The following is a 6,000-nucleotide window of genomic DNA, read 5'->3' as shown; positions in this document are numbered from 1 at the left end:
GTACATAACACCATTAATGATTCTAATATCCTCATAGCTTGTCAGGCCTCTAGAAAAATTTAACAATAATCGGGGATAGTAAATTTCATCGGATCTAGGAGGAACAAAGAATATCCATCCAATTACAGAATGCGATTTTCATGGGAACCATTTTCTCCATGTCAGATTCCAAACAAACTTAGAAGGAAACTCTGCATATGTTAGAGTGTGGGCTTCAATGTACTTCTTATTTGCTTCGAACCATCCTAGGAACATCGATTCTTTTACAGATGCTTTCCTGGCAATATCTTGTAGGTTTTCATGATCTTGGAAAACTACCGGTTGCTCGCCAGGCAAGTGAAAGCCCAAACATACAACTGATGGATCTATATAATGAATGTTGTAATCAAATATCCTCCATGCTGCTTCACACGAGGATATGTATCTACAGTCATAATATATACCGACTTCATCACACTTATCATTCTCCGCATCCGTTAGCACTGTTGTAGAACGAAGCAGTGACTCGATCATTCCCTTTGTTTACATACTTGAATATATAGATATATACTTGATTGGTTGCACTACTTTACATTAATGTGAGCGTCATACCTCAGTAATAATTTCCTGTTGTGTAGGACAACATATCTATTATCAAGTTCAATCCCAGATTTAATTATTGTCTTTCCATCCTCCCATCGTCTATCCATCCTCATCAATCGTTGTACTATCAACAAATCTCTTAAAAAAATGTCTTATGCACTTTCCATTTTTTATGCATGGTGAGTTCTATTTAATGGTTCGATTCCACATGGTCTGTGTATCATGTGTTTCTCTACAGCTTCATAGTATGTTGGATCAGCCTCATTATCTGGTATCTCAGCGCATATAATCCGATCAGTGTCTTCTGGGATTGGATATTTATCATCTCTATGTAAAAATACCAGAATATGCGCATATGGCAAGCCTCGCTTATGGAATTCAATTGTGTATACAACTAAAAGTATTTAAGAAATTTGTTAGTTAAATAAATGAACTTTTTGGGAGACAGAAAAGAGCTATGATGATATGTTACCTTGTGCCCTTCTAACATCCCTTTCAATAACCTTTCTTTATAAATTTTTCAATGTATGAAATATTAGATATAAAAAGATGAGTGATGAGCGGATAATTTATACACTTTTTGGCATTGATTTTAGTATATTTTTAGTATCTTTTAGTTAGTTTTTATTATATTTTTATTAGTTTTTAGTTAAAATTCACTTTTCTGGACTTTACTATGAGTTTGTGTGTTTTTCTGTGATTTTAGGTATTTTCTGGTTGAAATCGAGGGATCTGAGCAAAAATCTGATCCAGAGACTCAAAAGGACTGCAGATGCTGTTGGATTCTGACCTCCCTGCACTCGAAGTGGATTTTCTGGAGCTACAGAAGCCCAATTGGCGCGCTCTCAACGGCGTTGGAAAGTAGACATCCTGGGCTTTCCAGCAATATATGATAGTCCATACTTTGCCCAAGATTTGATGGCCCAAACCGGCGTTCAAAGTCACCTCAAGAAATTCCAGCGTTAAACGCCGGAACTGGCACCTAAATGGGAGTTAAACGCCCAAACTGGCACCAAAGCTGGCGTTTAACTCCAAGAGGAGTCTCTACACAAAAATGCTTCATTTGCTCAGCCCAAGCACACACCAAGTGGGCCCGGAAGTAGATTTTTATGTCATTTACTCATCTTTGTACACCTTAGGCTACTAGTTTTCTATAAGTAGGACCTTTTGCTATTGTATTTGATATCATCTTCTGATCTTTGGAACCTTTTCTTTAGATCTTTTGATCACTTTGGGAGGCTGGCCTCACGGCCATGCCTAGACCCTGTTCTTATGTATTTTCAACGGTGGAGTTTCTACACACCATAGATTAAGGTGTGGAGCTCTGCTGTACCTCGAGTATTAATGCAATTACTATTGTTCTTCTATTCAATTCCACTTGTTCTTTGTCCAAGATATCACTTGTTCTTCAACTTGATGAATGTGATGATCAGTGACACTCATCACCTTTCTCACCTATGAACAAGGTGACTGACAACCATTCTTGTTCTACAAGCATCTGAGGCTAGTGAATATCTCTTGGATTCTTTAATCAGAGTCTTCGTGGTATAGGCAAGAACTGATGGCGGCATTCAAGAGAATCCGGAAGGTCTAACCTTGTCTGTGGTATTCTGAGTAGGATTCAATGATTGAATGACTGTGACGTGCTTCAAACTCCTGAGGGCGGGGCGTTAGTGACAGACGCAAAAGAATCACTGGATTCTATTCCGGCCTGATTGAGAACCGACAGATGGATAGCCGATGCTGTGACAGAGCATCAGGGACGTATTTCCAATGAGAGGATGGGAGGTAGCCATTGACAACGGTGAAACCCTACACAAGCTTGCCATGGAAAGGAGTAAGAAGGATTGGATGAAGACAGTAGGAAAGCAGAGAGACGGAAGGGAAGGCATCTTCATTCGCTTATCTGAAGCTCTCACCAATGATATGCATAAGTATCTCTATCTTTATCTTTATGCTTTATTCATCATCTATACCCAATTGAGTTTGCCTGACTGAGATCTACAAGATGACCATAGCTTGCTTCATAGCAACAATCTCCGTGGGATCGACCCTTGCTCACGCAAGGTATTACTTGGACGACCCAGTGCACTTGCTGGTTAGTTGTGCGAAGTTGTGTTTATGCCATGGTATTGAGCACCAAGTCTTTGGAGCCATTATCGGGGATTATTCGAATATGGACAAAGTAGTGTTCATAATTTCGTGCACCAAGTTTTTGGCGCCGTTGCCGGGGATTGTTTGTGTATGGACAACTGACGGTTCATCTTGTTGCTTAGATTAGGTTTTTTTTTTTCGAAATTCTTGAAGATGAATTCTAGAGTTTCATGGTGATTTGTTGAAATCTGGCTGGCTGAGAAGCCATGTCTAATCTCATTGGACCGAGGTTTCAACTTATCATCACAGAAGCTTGTTGATTTTTATCAATCTTGCTTTTGGAGCAGTGATCTGCTAAGGCTTGGCTGGCTTTTGGCCATGTCTAGTGTTTTGGACCGAAGCTTTCTTTGAAAGCTTGGCTGGCTGTGAAGCCATGTCTAATTCCTGGACCGGAGTCTTAGACTAGCATTGCACTGATTCCTGGAATTCTCATTAAGAATTTTGATATCTTTTTCCACTTAATTTTCGAAAAGCACAAAAAAATTTTTTAAATCATAAAATCCAAAAAAATATTTGATGTCTCTTGCTTGAGTCTAGTGTCTCATCTTAAGTTTGGTGTCAATTGCATGCATGTGTCTTAAGGATCTTCAAGTAATTCTTGATGATTTCTTACTCTGATCTTTGAATTCTTTTGACTTGAGTGTTTATGTGTCTCATATAGTGTCAGTAGTATACAAACTGCTAAGTTTGGTGTCTTGCATGCATTGTTATTTGATTCTTGTTGCATTTTTTATTATTAAAAAAATCCAAAAATATTTTTAATTTGTGTCTTTTCAAGTCAATAATACAAAGAATTGAAGATTCAGAACATACTACAGAGGAATTATACAGAAAAAGCTGGGCATTCAAAAATGCCCAGTGAAGAAGACAGACTGGCATTTAAACGCCAGCCAGGGTACCTGGTTGGGCGTTTAACGCCCAAAAAGGGTGCATTTTGGGCGTTAAACGCCAGAATGGATACCATTCTGGGCGTTTAACGCCAGGATGGTGCTAAGGGGAAGATTTTGTTTTTCAAATCAATTTTTTCAAAGTTTTTCAAAATCAAATCTTTTTCAAATCATATCTTTTCAATCAAATGTTTTCAAAATTAATTTCTTTCTTTTTTCAAAGATACTTACTAACAATTGATGATTTGATTGAACATCTCAAGATTGTTGCCTTTTCTGTTGAGAAAGGTTTAATGTTTGAATCATATCTTTTCTTGTTAGGCAAGTCATCAATTTTTAAAATCAAATCTTTTTAAAATGTTTTTCAAATCATATCTTTTTAAAATTGTTTTCAAATCATATCTTTTCAATCATATCTTCTTAATTCCATTTTTTTCAAAATAAGTTTTCAATCAAATCTTTTTAACTTCTAATTTCAAATTTTTTTTTTCAAAAATCACTTGATTTCTTTCTTACTTTTATTTTCGAAAATCAATTAGTGTTTTTCAAAAATGTTTTCAAAATATTTTAATTAATTTTTGAAAAATTACTTCCCTCCTTCTCACATCCTTCTATTTATGGAGTACTACTCCTTCTTAATGCACAATTCGAACTTTATCTAATCAAGTTCGAATTCTCCTTCTTCTTTCTTCTATTTTTCTTTTCCTCTGACACCTCAAGGAATCTCTATACTGTGACATAGAGGATTCCATATTTTCTTGTTCTCTTCTCTTTCATATGAGCAGGAACAAAGACAAAGGCATTCTTGTTGAAGCTGATCCTGAACCTGAGAGGACCTTGAAGAGAAAACTAAGAGAAGCCAAAACACAACTCTCTTTAGAGGACCTGACCGAATTCTTCAAAGAAGAAGAACACATGGCAGCAGAAAACAACAATAATGCAAACAATGCAAGGAAGGTGCTGGGTGACTTTACTGCACCTACTCCCGACTTCTATGGGAGAAGCATCTCTATCCCTACCATTGGAGCAAACAACTTTGAGCTTAAACCTCAATTAGTTTCTCTAATGCAACAGAATTGCAAGTTCCATGGACTTCCAATGGAAGATCCTCATCAGTTCTTAGCTGAATTCTTACAAATCTGTGACACAGTCAAGACTAATGGGGTAGACCCTGAGGTCTATAGACTGATGCTATTCCCTTTTGCTGTAAGAGACAGAGCTAGAATATGGTTGGACTCTCAACCTAAAGAAAGCCTGGACTCTTGGGAAAAGCTAGTCAATGCCTTCTTGGCAAAGTTCTTTCCACCATAAAGATGGAGTAAGCTTAGAGTGGAAGTCCAAACCTTCAGAGAGAAGGATGGAGAATCCCTCTATGAAGCTTGGGAAAGATACAAACAATTGATCAGAAAATGTCCTTCTGACATGCTTTCTGAATGGAGCATCATAGGTATATTCTATGATGGTCTCTCTGAACTATCCAAGATGTCCTTGGATAGCTCTGCTGGAGGATCTCTTCATCTGAAGAAGACGCCTACAGAAGCTCAAGAGCTCATTGAAATGGTTGCAAATAACCAATTCATGTACACTTCTGAGAGAAATCCTGTGAACAATGGGACAAGTCAGAAAAAAGGAGTTCTTGAGATTGATGCCCTGAATGCCATACTGGCTCAGAACAAGATATTGACTCAACAAGTCAATTTGATTTCTCAAAGTCTGTCTGGAATGCAAAATGCACCAAGCAGTACTAAGGATGCTTCATCTGAGGAAGAAGCCTATGATCCTGAGAACCCTTCAATGGAAGAGGTGAATTACCTAGGAGAACCCTATGGAAACACCTATAATTCTTCATGGAGAAATCACCCACATGGAAGAATCAAGAGAAACCTCAACAAGGTTTCAACAACAACAATGGTGGAAGAAACAGGTTTAGCAATGGCAAGCCTTTTCCATCATCTTCTCAGCAACAGACAGAGAATTCTAAGCAGAACCCCTCTGACTTAGCAACCATGGTCTCTGATCTAATCAAAACCACTCAAAGTTTCATGACTGAAACAAGGTCCTCCATCAGGAATTTGGAGGCACAAGTGGGACAGCTGAGCAAGAAAGTTACTGAACTCCCTCCAAGTACTCTCCCAAGCAACACAGAAGAAAATCCAAAAGGAGAGTGCAAAGCCGTAAACATGGCCGAATTTGGAGAGGATGGAGAGGAAGTGGACGCCACTGAGGAAGACCTCAATGGGCGTGCACTGACCTCCACTGAGTTCCCTAATGAGGAACCATGGGAATCTGAGGCTCAAAATGAGACCATAGAGATTCCATTGGACTTACTTCTGCCTTTCATGAGCTCTGATGAGTATTCTTCCTCTGAAGAGGATGA

The sequence above is a fragment of the Arachis stenosperma genome, chromosome 7, assembly GCF_014773155.1.
Source record: "Arachis stenosperma cultivar V10309 chromosome 7, arast.V10309.gnm1.PFL2, whole genome shotgun sequence".
NCBI classification, from domain to species: Eukaryota; Viridiplantae; Streptophyta; class Magnoliopsida; order Fabales; family Fabaceae; genus Arachis; species Arachis stenosperma.
This window is presented reverse-complemented; position numbering follows the sequence as displayed.